Consider the following 15,000-nt stretch of genomic DNA (forward strand, 5'->3'; position numbering starts at 1 on the left):
AAAAACAGAAAAGAGCAAAAAAAAAACAAGAAATGAAGACCAGCAAAAAAAGAAAACAGAAAAGAGCAAAAAAAAAAGAGCAAAAAAACAGAAAAGAGCAAAAAAACAGAAAAGGGCAAAAAAACAGAAAAGGGCAAAAAAACAGAAAAGGGCAAAAAAACAGAAAACAAGAAATGCAGACGAGCAAAAAAACAAAAACAAGAGCAAAAAAAAGAGCAAAAAAACAGAAAGAGCAAAAAACAGGAAAAAAAACAAATTTAGACGAGCAAAAAAAAAAGAAAACAGAAAAGAGCAAGAAAAGCAGAAAAGAGCAAAAAAGAGAAAACAGAAAAGAGCAAAATGATAATAAGAGAAAAAAAGTATATAAAACACAGAAAAAGAAAACAAAAGAGCAAATACGTGAACACAGAAAAAAGAAAACAGAAAACAGAAAAGAGCAAAAAAAAAACAGAAAAGAGCAAGAGTAAAGAAAAGAGCAAAAGAAAACAGAAAAACAGAAAAAGGGAGAAAACAGAGGATAAAAAAAGAAAACAGAAGAGCCAAAAAACAGAAAAGAGCAAAAGAGTAAACGGAATTGCAAAAATGAAAATAAAAAAAAACACAAAACAGCAAAAAACAGGAGAAATATACACTAGAGGAGAAAAAACAGGAGTATGGAAGCCGTAAACCCATAAAAATTTGAAGAAATAAAATGAGGCAAATGTGTAAAATGACAAAAACGCTAAAATAGTGTAGTTTAATGTGAAAAATATATCATTATTAGGAGAGCAGAAATATACAATGGTAAAATAAAGTAAGAAAGAGTAGAAATAAACAACGGTAAAATAAAGTAAGAAAGAGTAGAGATATACAACGGTAAAATAAAGTGAGAAAAATGAGAAAAACAATAAAATGATAAAATGAAAGAAGGAAGATGCGAGGTGAAAATGTGTCAGAGAAATAAAGAAAAAAAGAAAAGAAAAGAAAGAAATATGGCCAAAGATGAAAGTTACTCCGAAAAATGAATGAAGAAAGATGCTGTACAATGAAAAAGTCAGTCGGAAAAATGATGGAAAAATTAGTAAAATGAATGAATACAAATGAATGAAGATGCTGCTGTCAGGTGAAAAAGAGCCAATCAGATAAATGATAAACTGAATAAAAAAGACGTCATTATAAGACTGAAAGTTAATCAGATGCTAGTGTAAGATGAGGGATCAACTGGAAAAATAAAATAATAGAACAAGAAGCGGTGCCAAGGCACAGCAAACCCGTCCCCGGCAGTCATCTTAGTGCTGATGTATAAACACAACAGGATATCTAGTCAAAGACGTCACATATCAAATTTGGAATAAGTCGAGTGAAAACTGACGATTTTATGCCCATTTGAAATTTTAGGCCCGACCCACCTGACACCGACCCCCCTACCGCTGACTGGGGGGTGACCCCCTGATGTAATGAGGCATGTTATAGGATGCAGATTTGAAAGATGCACCTTTAGGTTTTGGTTTCATGTCGATATGACGAATTTGAAAGGAGTTATGGCGATAAAACGATTTTTTTTTTTTTTCATCTTTTAGGCCTACAGCCTGGGCGTTGGCCCAATTTGGCCCAAAATTAAATGAGGTGATCAGAAGGGCATAGCCCATCATCCCTGTCATTTTAGTCAAAATCGCACCGGTAGTTTTCGCATAAAGTTAACAAACAGATAAATCGAGTGAAAACAATACCCGTCACCGAGCCTCCTCGGGGCACTGACGGGTAAAAAAAGAGTGCAGAAAGGCGGTTGTAATGGTGAAAAACTTAATAGGAAAAATGAATAAAAATGAGTGAAGAAAGATGATGCTGTAAGATGAAAGTCAGTCGGAAGAATGAGAAAATGAGTAAAATGAATAAAATGAAGGATGAAAAATGAATAAAATGAATAAAATGAAGGAAGAAAAATGAATAAAATGAATAAAATGAAGAAAATGAAGGAAGAAAAATGAGTAAAATGAATAAAATGAAGAAAAATGAGTAAAATGAAGGAAGAAAAAGGAGGAAAAAGATGAAAAAAAAAAAAAAGATTCTTTGTTTGAGGCAAGCGAGACGGGGTGGAAATTAACATACTCATATAAGAATGCAGGAAAAATGAGAGAGAGAGAGAGAGAGAGAGAGAGAGAGAGAGAGAGAGAGAGAGAGTAATATGAGTAAAATAAGTGAAAATGAGTAAAATAATGAGTAAAAAATGAGTAAAATAATGAGTAAAAATGAGTAAAATAATGAGTAAAAATGAGTAAAATAATGAGTAAAAATGAGTAAAATAATAAGTAAAAATGAGTAAAATAATAAGTAAAAATAAGTAAAATAATGAGTAAAATAATGAGTTAAAAATGAGTAAAACGAGCAGGCCAAGACGCAGAGGTAAGATAACAAAAAAAATAAAGAAAAAATGAGAGAAAAAGCTCGTCAGTGTGAGGCGGGCTGAGAATTATCACACAAAAATGAGGCAATCATGAGTAAAACGAGTAAAAAAAAAAAATATATATATATATATATATAGTGATTAAAATGAGGAGTTAAATGAGTAAAAGAATGAGTGAAAATGAGTAAAACATCAGTAAAATAATGAGTAAAATAATGAGTAAAATGAGAAGCCCAAGATGCAGAGGTAAGATGAAAAAAGATGAAAAAAGACGAAGACGAAAAACAGGACAAAAAAAAAAATCAAAGATGAGAAAAAGATGAAAAAAAAATATATAAAAATGAAAAAAGCTCGTCATTATGAGGCGGACTGGGAATTATCATAAAAAAAAACGAGAATAATGAGTAAAACAACGAATAAAAATGAGTAAAATAATGAATAAAATAATGAGTAAAATGAGTAAAATAATGAGTAAAACATAAGCAAAATAATGAGTAAAATGAGTAAAATAATGAGTAAAAAATGAGCAAAATAATGAGTAAAATGAGTGAAATAATGAGTAAAATAGGAGCAAAATAATGAGTAAAATACTGAGTAAAATAATGAGTAAAAAATGAGCAAAATAATGAGTAAAATGAACAGCCTAAGACGCAGAAGTAAGACGAAGAAAGATGAAAAAATATGAAGATTAAAAAAAAAGAAAGAAAAAGGCTCATTTGAAGTAAGAAAAAAGGAAAAACTAAGAAAAAAAAAGAAAAAGAAAAAAGCTCGTCATTGTGAGGCGGGCTGGGAATTATCATACAAAAATGGGCGAGTCCTGAAGAGGCGGCGGGAGAGAGAGGTGGAACAAAAATTTGCATATACATTACAGATTAGCATTTTGTACCTCCCTGCCCCTGATGAGACGCTGGGGAGGGAGGGAGGGAGGGAAGGAGGGAGGGAGGGAAGATGAATTAAGGTGATGTTGAGGGTATGATATAAAGTGAGATGCAAGTAACTAAGGAAGGAAGGAAGGAAGGAAGGAGGGAGGGAGGGAAGATGAATTAAGGTGATGTTGAAGGTATGATATAAAGTGAGATGCAAGTAACTAAGGAAGGAAGGATGGAGGGAGGGAATGAGGAAGGGAAGGAAGGAAGGAAGGATGGAGGGAATGAGGAAGGGAAGGAAGGAAGGAAGGAAGAAGGGAGGGAGGGAAGGAAGGGATGGCAAAGATATATATGGATTACAGATTAGCATTTTGTACCTCCCTGCCCCTGATGAGACGCTGGGGAGGGAGGGAGGGAGGGAGGGAGGGAGGGAGGGAGGGAGGGAGGGAGGGAGGGAAGGAGGGAGGGAGAGAAGGAAGAAGGGAGGAAGGAAGAAGGGAGGGAAGGAAGATGAATTAAGGTGATGTGGATGGTATGACATGAGGTGAGATGCAAGTAACTAAGGACGGAAGGAAAGAAGGGAAGGAAGGAGTGAGAGAGGAAAGGAGGGAGGGAAGGAAGGAAGGAAGGAAGAAGGGAGGGAGGGAAGGAAGGAAGGAAGGAAGAAGGGAGGGAGGGAAGGAAGGAAGGAAGGAAGAAGGGAGGGAGGGAAGGAAGGGATGGCAAAGATATATATGGATTACAGATTAGCATTTTGTACGTCTCTGCCCCTGATGAGACGCTGGGCAGGGAGGAAGGGAGGGAGGGAGAGGAGGGAAGGAAGGGAGAAGGAGGGAGGGAAGATGAATTAAGGTGATGTTGAAGGTGTGATATAAAGTGAGATGCAAGTAACTAAGGAAGGAAGGAAGGAAGGAGGGAGGGAGGGAGGGAAGAAGAATTAAGGTGATGTGGAAAGTATAAGGTGAAATGCAAATAACTAAGGAAGGAAGGAAAGATGGAAGGAAGGAAGGAAGGATGAAAGGAAAGAAGGAAGAAAGTAGGGAAGGAGGGAGGGAAAGAGGAAGGGAGGGAGGGAAGGAAGGAAGGATGGATGGATGGAAGGAAAGAGGAAGGGCAGGAGGGGAGGAAAGAAGGGAGGGAAGGAAGGAAGAAAGGAGGGAGGGAAGGAAGGAAGAAAGGAGGGAGGGAAGGAAGGAAGGAAGGAAGGGATGGCAAAGATATATATAGATTACAGATTAGGAAGAGAAGGGAGGGAGGGAAGGAAGGAAGGAAGGAAGGGATGGCAAAGATATATATAGATTACAGATTAGCATTTTGTATCTCCCTGCCTGTGATGAGAGGCTGGGGAGGGAGGGAGGGAAGGAAGAAAGGAACGAGGGAGGGAGGGAGGGAAGGAGAGATGAAGGAAAACTAAAGGTGAAAGGTATGCTATGATGTATGAACCAAGAAAGAAAGGAGGGAAAGAAGGAAGGAAGGAAGGAAGGAAGGAAGGGAAAGAAGAAAAGAAGGATAAGGAAGGAGGGAAGGAAGGATGGAAGAAAGGAAGGAAGGGAAAGAAGAAAAGAAGGATAAGGAAAGAAGAAAGGAAGCAAGGGGGAAGGAAGGGGGAAGGAAAGGAGGAAGGAGGAAGAAAGGAGGGAAGGAAGGAAAGGGGGAAGGAAAGAAGGACATATTAGGAAAAAGGTGAAGGAAAGGAGAGAGAGAGAGAGAGAGAGAGAGAGAGAGAGAGAGTCCTTTGTCTCTTTTATCCTTTGTCATGCTCCCACCCCGTCTCGCTCTCTCTCTCTCTCTATCTATCTATCCAACTATCTATCTATCTATCCATTTATCTTAGTTAATGTATGTATTTATCTATCCAGTATACTTTGCGATTTGTGTGTATATGTAGTCTATGTATGTATGTATGTGTGTATTATGTATGTATGTATGTGTGTATTATGTATGTGTATGTATGTATGTATGTATGTGTGTATTATGTATGTGTATGTATTTGTGTGTATTATGTATGTGTATGTATTTGTGTGTATTATGTATGTGTATGTATTTATGTGTGTATTATGTATGTGTATGTATTTGTGTATGTATGTATGTGTATGTATTATGAGTATGTATGTATGAATTTGTATGTATGTATATGTGTGTATATATATGCATGTATGAATGTATCTATATATGGACAGTTGGAACTAGTGCCAAAGCGGTGACGGATGAAGGTGTTACGTAGGAGGAATGTGCCTCAGGGATGGGACTGCCTAGCCTATGCACAAAAACAAAACTATAGGCACCTGTAATATAACATTTTCAATCTTAACCAAAAATGAAATGAATATAATATGACAAGGATAGCATAAAAATAAAAATAAAAATGAAAATGATGGCATAAAAATAAAAATAATGTGACAAGGATAGCATAAAAAATAAAAAATGTGACAAGGATAGCATAAAAATAAAAATAATGTGACAAGGATAGCACAAAAAAAATAAAAAATGTGACAAGGATAGCATAAAATATAAAAAATGTGACAAGGATAGCATAAAAATAAAAAATAAAAACAATGTGACAAGGATAGCATAAAAATAAAAAATAACAAAAATAAAATGTGACAAGGATAGCAGGTAAATACAAAATAAATAAAAATAATGTGACATGGATAACAGAGAATTGAGAAAAATATAATGATAATGTGACAAGGATAGCGCAAAAATTACAAATATAAAAATGATAAAAATAATGTGACAAGGATAGCATAAAAACTAAAATAAAAATAATATTAACGTGACAAGGATAGCAGATAAACAAAAAAAAAAATAATGTGACAAAGATAGCACATAAAAATAAAAATAATGTGACAAGGATAGCATATATAAAAATAAAAATAATGTGACAAGGATAGCAAATAAAAATAAAATAAAATAAAAATAATGTGACAAGGATAGCACATAAAAAATAAAAATAAAAATAAAAATGTGACAAGGATAGCAAATAAAAAAAATAAAAATAAAAATAATGTGACAAGGATAGCAAATAAAAATAAAATAAAAATAATAATAATGTGACAAGGATAGTAAATAAAACAATAACAAAAATAATGTGACAAGGATAGCAAAAAAAAAAAATAATAATAATGTGACAAGGATAGTAAATAAAACAATAAAAAAAAAATAATGTGACAAGGATAGCAAATAAAACATTAAAATAAAAATAATGTGACAAGGATAGCAAAATAAAAAAATAAAAAAAATAATGTGACAAGGATAGTAAATAAAGCAATAAAATAAAAATAATGTGACAAGGATAGCAAAATAAAAAAATAAATAAATAAAAATAATGTGACAAGGATAGCACCGATATACCTTTGTGGGGGAATAAAAGCGAGTCTTGGGATGTGAGACCCAAATGGCGTAATTGGAAAATGAAGGAGAATGGAAATCTCTCTCTCTCTCTCTCTCTCTCTCTCACACACACACACACACACCAATTTAATGTCAACTTTTTTTGCGATTTCTCACGTTCATTCACTATATATCTATCTATCCATCCATTTATCTATCTAACATCTATCTACCCATCCATCCATCTGTTTACCTACCTATCCATTCATTTATCTATCATCTGTCTATCCATCCATTTATCTATCACCTGTCTATCCATCCATCTATCTATTTAACTATCTATCCATCCATCTATCTATTTAACTATCTATCTATCCATCTATCTATCTAACTATCTATCCATCCATTTATCTATTTAACTATCTATCCATCCATCTATCTATTTAACTATCTATCCATCCATCTATCTATTTAACTATCTATCCATCCATCTATCTAATTATCTATCCATCCATCTATCTATCCATCCATTCATCCATCTATCTATACACTGCGCCTCTACTCTACGGACTTTGTCACCCAAGTTTCACATACACCCGAGAACCGAACATGCCCCCCCTCCCTCCCTCTCTCTCTCTCTCTACACACACACACACACACACACACACACGACAAACGTTCACATGTACGTTTTCACGCTTCTCTCCCCAAGCCTCCAAGCTGGGTGGGGGCGGGTCACTTCCCCTGATACGAATGTTAGCGTTTCTCGGCCCTACGGATCAGCACTTCTTCGTGACTAGCAAAAAATATAGTTTGGAAATAGAGCGCATTTTTTTCGACTAATAACCAAGGAGACTCAAACCTCATAACTATAGGACGTTTACTCTACGCTGCTAAAGATCCCTAACCCCTTTGAGTTCAGTTGATGGCCAGGTGTAGTCAGATTGGAGGGTTGGTTTGACTAGTAACCAAGGAGACGCATTCCTAACAAAGATCCCTAACCCCTTTCAGCTCAGTTGATGGCCAGGTGTAGATTAGAGGGCTGATTTGACTAGTAACCAAGGAGACTCATTCCTACCTCATAACTAAAGCCAGTTTCACGTAAACATAATATTTCAGTGGCCCAGTTCCGTCATATGATAGCAAATAGGCTGAGGCGTTTTTTTTTCTATTTTGTAGGAGAAACACATTAAGGTGGTTTGGCCAGGTGAAGAGAATGGAGAGTGAGAGACTGACGAGGAGACTGTGAGTGAGGTGGAGTGGGGGAGAGGGAGGGGAAGGCCAAGGATGAGATGGAGGGATGGAGTGGAGAGGCATGTGAGAGAGGGGGGTGTGAGATGGAAGCAGGGCAGTGAAATGGCGGGGGACAGAGCGGCATGGAGGCGATTTGTTCGTGGCCACCCCTTACGGGATTAAGGCGTCTGGCAATAGATAGATAGAGAGATAGTATTTTTTTATCTTATCAAATTACAGCAACATTATCTCTGCGCTCCTTAGGCTCCAACATCCTTTCATCCGTCGGCCTTGGTCACCTAATGGCGGCTCTCCATGCTGCTCGATCTCTGGCAGCCTCACTATTCAGTTCCTTATCCCTGAGGTCACATGCTATGGCCTCGTCCCAGGTCTTTTTCGGTCTGCCTCTCGCAACCCTACCCCCAATATTAACACTTGTCACTTTCCACAGCCAACTGTCATCCTTCATCCTCTCCACATGCTCAAACCATCTCAGTCTACCCCTCCTCATCACAACACCAATACACTCCAGTCCAATCCATTCTACCCCTCCTCATCACAACACCAATACACTCCAGTCCAATCCATTCTACCCCTCCTCATCACAACACTAATACACTCCAGTCCCATCCATTTTACCCCTCCTCATCACAACACCAATACACTCCAGTCCCATCCTTTCTCTCAACTCTTTCATCGTAAACCTAGCTCCCCCAGGCCTCGCACTCAAAGACGCACTGCACATCCACTTAATCACTGTCATTTCTGTAAGTTTGAGCCTACGAATATCCTCTTCCTTTACTGCCCAGGTCTCGCTACTATACACCACTACACTCCTAACACATGCCGCTTACAAAGTTCCCTGAGCACGGAGCGAGGGTCCTCTCAATGTCAGGAGAGGCAACAGCTCCCTGAACTTCTTCCAACCACTCCTCACTCTAGTCACAGCCCCACCTCCAGCACAAAACATGTCTCCCAAATAACGAAACTCTTCCACACACTCAAGACTCACCAGCAAGATCAATCCATTCACGCCTGACAACCTCCACCTACTCTCCCCGACACACCACACACGTGAAATCAGCATTATCTCGCAGTCTGCCTCTAATACCACTACATCTCTTACGCACCCACTTACCACAAACACTGCACAAGATGGAGTTACTGCCCACGCCCTTGTGACGTTACTTAAATCGAAATTACTGGTTCTTCATCATCGTCATCATCACCATCATCACCACCATCCTTTCATGGCGTTGATCTCATTTCTTTTGTTTTCGTGTTTTTCTCAGATGTTTGTGGACACCTTGATGGACTACGTAAACAGTTCTAAGAAAAGACACACGGGTTACTCTCTCTCTCTCTCTCCTAGACACCTCCAGGCAGTATTTATTTCCTGTTTGTCTCCACTCCCTCCACTTCTCTCTCTCTCTCTCTCATCTTTCCTTTCCCCCTTCTCCCCTCTCTCTCTCTCACCCCTTCTACACCCATCAAATCTCCTCCTTCCTCCCCTCTCCTTCTCTCTCATCTCTCCCTCCCTCGTCATAATCACATTCAAGCCTATCTTATGCTCCCCCTCTCATCGTTTCCCCCCCCTCTCCCTCCCTCCCTCTCTCTCTCTCTCTCTCTCTCTCTCTCTGAGCAGAACACCAACTCTCCACACCAAAGCTCCACAACTCCATTTTCTCCAATACTTCCCCTATACTCATTTTCGAGTCAAAGGTGGCTGCTGTCGTATAAATGTCCAAAGATATTTTACTTATTTCTCGTTCTGATTTACGTTAACTCTTTTCATCGTCATCTAATCCGTTTCTCTAATATCACCTGCTTTGTCTAACTTTCATCTATTCTGAATATTTTTTCCATTTTTTTTTCTTTCACACTCTGGTCTTCTATTTAAAGATATGAGTTTTTTTTTCTTCTCTCTCTCTCTCTCTCTCTCTCTCTCCATTTACTACTCCATCTAGTAAACAAGCCTACATTTTTCTTCCTATCCTTGTCATATTCCGTATACCTAGCGACCGACAGCACGTGATGGAGAGGGACGCCTTCACGTGGTGGCATTGATATGACTGAGCGCTGCAACTACCCGCTTATATAAACATCCCTCAACACCCTATCCCCAGGAAGGCGGATGGTGAAAGGCAGAAAGGCGGCTTCGGTTTATGTTCGAAATTTTGAAACATATGCAGTGCGAAAGTCTACCATTCCTCGGTTACAGAAGCTCCCTAACACCTTTTCCTAAGCGATTTACTTTGCTTATTACTCCTTACTGTCCTATTCTGTGCTACATAAATCCTTCCAATTTCCAGTATCGCCATACACTGCATAAGGGTCCCTAACACATTTTCCTAAGCAATTTATTTAGCTTGTTCCACCTTACTGTCTTATTCTGTGTTACATAAATCCTTCCAATATCGCCATACTCTGCATAAATAACGTACAAAAGGATATTAACCAGCCATAGCCAAAAATAAATCGCTACGGAAGAGGTGTTACGGCCTATGACGGTTTGGAGTGATAGACCTTCGCATGGATCACATTTACCCCCCTTGATATAAGCGTAGTCTGTTTATATCTGACGGAACTGGGTCACTGTTGCATTCTAAGTTGTGGCTTCTCTCTCTCTCTCTCTCTCTCTCTCTCTCTCTCTCTCTCTCTCTCTCACTCTTCACCTACCCCTCCCTCCCTCTCTCTCCCTGTCTTCCCTCCCTATCTACCTATCTATCCCTCCTCCTCCCTCCACCCCTCCGTCTATCTATCCTTCCATCCCCCTTTCCACCTCTCATTCTGTCTATCCTTCCTCTCGATCTTCACGTAGCTCTATCTATCTATCTATCCCTCCTCCTCCCCCTGTCTTCCTTCTCCATCTATCTATCTATCTATCTATCCTTCCATCCCCCTATCCACCTCTCAATCTGTCTATCCTTCCTCTCAACCTTCACTTATATCTATCTATCTATCTATCTATCTATCCCTCCTCCTCCTCCTCCCCACCTCTCCCTGTCTTCCTTCTCCATCTATCTATCTATCTATCCATCCTCCCTCCCTCCTAACCACGTTCAGGGCTGTCTTCCTTCTCCATCAATCTATCTATCTATCCATCCTCCCTCCCTCCTAACCACGTTCAGGGCTGTCTTCCTTCTCCATCAATCTATCTATCTATCCCTCCTCCTCCTCCTCCCCACCTCCCCCTGTCTTCCTTCTCCATCTATCCATCTATCTACCTATCCTCCCTCCTCCCTCCCTCCTAACCACGTTCAGGGCTGTCTTGCTCTTTATCATAATCGGGTTCTCTTTCCCCAGCACAAAATTCTAAACATCCCCCCCCCTCTTTACCTCTCTCTCTCTCCCCCCTTTTATCTCTCTCTCTCTCTCTCCTCCTCCCCCCTGGATCTATCTTTGGCTTTGTATGTCTGTCTGTTTCTGTCTCTCTCTCTCTTTCTTTTTCTTTCTCCCTCTCTCTCTCTCTCTTTTTTTCTTTCTTTCTTTTTCTTTCTCCCTCTCTCTCTCTCTTTCTTTTTTCTTTCTTTCTCTCTCTCTCTCTCTAGTGATTGTCAAAGTCTCTATTTCTGTCACTTTCTTTTAAATTTTCTTCATATCCACTTCCTTGTCTCTCTCTCTCTCTCCCTCTCTCTCTCTCTCTCTCTCATTACCCAGGCGTCTTGTTTATACTTTCAAATAAGCTTTTTAAGAAGCCTTTGTGGCCGCCAGAAAGGAAACCATCAGGGAAAAATAGGAAAAATAACTCGAAAAAAGTATATTATAGAAGTAAAAAAAAGTTTGAAAAATAACCAGAAAAAAGTATATTATAAAAGTAAAAAACGAAAAAAAATTACCCGAAAAAAGTATATTATAGAAGTAAAAAACGAAAAAAAATTACCCGAAAAAAGTATATTATAAAGGTAAAAAAATGGAAAAAATAACCCCCCAAAAAAGTATATTATAGAAATAAAAAAAAAGTTGGAAAAATAACCAGAAAAAGTATATTATAGAACTACAAAAAGAAAAAAAATTACCCGAAAAAAGTATATTATAAAAGTTAAAAAAAAAATGAAAAATAACCCGAAAAAAGTATATTATAAAAAAATGAAATATAACCCGAAAAAAGTATATTATAAAAGTAAAAAACGAAAAAAAATTACCCGAAAAAAGTATATGATAGAAGTAAAAAAAAAAAAGTGGGAAAAATAACCAGAAAAAGTATATTATAGAAATAAAAAAATAGAAAAAATAACCAGAAAAAAGTATATTATAGAAGTAAAAAAAACGGAAAAAATAACCCGAAAAAAGTATATTATAAAAGTTAAAAAAAAAAGAAAAATAACCCGAAAAAAGTTTATTATAAAAGTTAAAAAAAAAACTACAAGTAAAAAAAAAAGTAGAAAGACTAAGTACAGAAAGTGTGAAATTTTGAATAATAACAAGAAAAAGTATATAAAATAAAAGCAGAAAAAGTAGAAAAAAGTAGAAATGATAAAAAAGTAGTAATTATGGGCAAAAAAGTAGAAGAAAGTGGAAATAAGCCAAAAAAAAAAAAAAAAAGGAGAAAAAGTTGGAAAAACAACTCGAAAAAGTATATTATAAAAGTAGAAAAAAGTAGAAATGATAAAAAAGTAGAAATGATAAAAAAGTAGAAATGATAAGCAAAAAAGGTAGAAAAAAGTGGAAATGATAAGCAAAAAAAAGCAGAAAAAAGTCTAAAAAATAACCAGATAAAGTATATTATAAAACTAGAAAAAAGTAGAAATGATAAAAAGTAGAAATAATAAGCAAAAAAGTAGAAAAAGGTGAAAATAAGTAAAACAAAAAAAGTAGAAAACATTTTGAAAAATAACCTGAAACGTTTATTGTAAAAGCAGGAAAAATACAAGTAAAAAAGTATATTATAAAGTAGAAAAACTGCGAAAAAAGTCGGAAAATTAGTCGAAAAAGTATATCATAAAAAAAAATGAAATGAAAAGGTTGGAAAAAAGTATATTGAAAAAGTAGGAAAATGTGTAAAAAAAAAAAAAAAAAGTGTATTATAAAAGTAGGAAAAATATAAGTAAAAAGTATATTGTGGAAGTGGGGAAAAATATAAGTAAAAAAGTATATTATAAAAGTAGGAAAAATGAGTGGAAAAGTAAATTATAGAAGTAGGGAAATTATGAAAACAATTTAATAATAATAATAATAATAATAGTAATCATAATAATAATAATAATGATAATAATAATAATAATAATGACGATGACTGATGATGAAAATAACGATGATGATGATGATAAAACTAACAACATCAACAACAACAACAACAATAATAATAATAATAATAATAATACCACCACTAACAACCCAACCAGCCAATTCAACCCACCTAATCCCCACCCTAATCACACTGCAGGTAACTTTCCCTAATTACATGCAGATGAACCAACCAAACTTCTCACTCACTCAAAAAAAAATCCAAAAAAAGGAAAAAAAACTGCATCTTATTATATTCTCATTTTCTTAAATCTTTCGACTGAGGGAAGAAAAATTTGAGAAAAAAAAAGTTATATGATTTTTTCCTGCTTAAAAACTTGAGGTAAAAATTGACATGATTTTTCTTTCTTTAAAACTTTAGGATTTTTGGGGGGATTTTTTCTTGCTTAAAAAACTGACGAAAAAACTGCATCTTAATTTTTTCTTTCTATAAAACATGAGGGAAAAAAACTCCCTGATTTTTTCCTTCCTACATGAGACGTCAGAAAAAATTGCTATGAAGATACTTATATTTATTTTATTATCTGTTAAAAATCTGATTTATACGAAAAGGAAGAAACTTGGCTATTGAAAAAAAAAAAAAATGCTTTGAAAAATTGCTTTAAAAATGTGAATGGGTTACGAAAATATGAGGAAGAAAATAAAATGAGAAAAAAATGGAAAAAACATGAGATAAAAAGCCAAAAAAAAAAATGAAAAAAAAATATATAAGAAAAATAAGAAAAAAAAAAGTGGATGTAAACTTAGGTAAAAAAAAAAAAAAGTGAGAAAAAATTACTTATAAAAAAATCCAAAGAAAATTGTAGACAAATCAATAACAAAAAAGAAAAAAGAAAACAGGAAAGGTTGATTGAGGTAGAGAATATGTTGTACTGTAGAGCGTGTGTGTGTGTGTGTGTGTGTGTGTGTGTGTGTGTGTGTGTGTGTGTGTGTGTGCGTGTGTGTGCGTGTGTGTGTGTGTGTGTGTGTGTGTGTGTGTGTGTGTGTGTGTGTGTGTGTGGACGATCGGAATAAGCAAATCAATTAACATGAAGCTTTTTTTTTTTTTTTTCAAGTTTATGCACAAATTTCCACTGACCCCAAAACACACACACACACACACACACACACACACACACACACACACACAAAATCCCAATATTTCCCAAGGTATCAGTATTTCCCAATTTTCAGATATTTCCGTTTTCCAATCCTCTCCCACTGTCCACTATTTCCAAACGTTTCTAAAAAAAATTTCCATTATTTCCAAAAACTTTCTCGACTTTCCATCAATTTCTCCATAATTTCCCAAGAATTTCTAGATAATCCCCCAACAATTTCCCTAAAATTTCTCAATACTTTAACAAATTCCCAACAAAATACCAAAAATTTCCCGACAATTCCTTGAAAATTTCCCAACAATTCCCCGATAACATCCAACAATTTACCAATAATTTCCCAACAATTTCTCTATAATTTTCCACCATCCAAAATAATTCACATCAATTTCTCAACAATTCCTCGATAATTCCCCAATTAACATCCAATAATTTCCCGATAATCCCCCCAACAATTTCCCTAAAATTTCTCAATACTTTAGCAATTTCCCAACAAAATACCAGAAATTTCCCGACAATTTCCCAACAATTTCTCTATAATCTACCACCATCCCAAATAATTCACATCACTTTATCAACAATTTTCCGATAACGTCCCAACAATTTCCCGATAACATCCGATAATTTCCTAAAATTTCCCAACAATATCCTGATAATTTCCCAACAATTTCCCGATAATTTCCAATAATTTCTCGATAATTTCCCAACAATTTCCCGATAATATCCAATAATTTCTCGATAATTTCCCAACAATTTCCCAACAATATCCAATAATTTCTCGATAATTTCCCAACAATTTCCCGATAATTTCCAAACAATTTCTCTATAATTTTTCATCCTC

The 15,000-nt window shown here is 36.0% G+C and overlaps 1 protein-coding gene across 1 annotated transcript in view; it reads right to left on the bottom strand.

The window, feature by feature from the left end:
- The window catches only part of LOC145390629 (homeobox protein unc-42-like), a 148,693-nt gene that overhangs the window by 61,378 nt on the left and 72,315 nt on the right, over positions 1–15,000 (bottom strand). The gene's annotated exons all lie outside the window — the stretch shown is intronic.

This window comes from Coenobita brevimanus, chromosome 15 (genome assembly GCF_032717465.1).
Source record: "Coenobita brevimanus isolate Jiangsu-jjx chromosome 15, ASM3271746v2, whole genome shotgun sequence".
Classification (NCBI taxonomy): domain Eukaryota; kingdom Metazoa; phylum Arthropoda; class Malacostraca; order Decapoda; family Coenobitidae; genus Coenobita; species Coenobita brevimanus.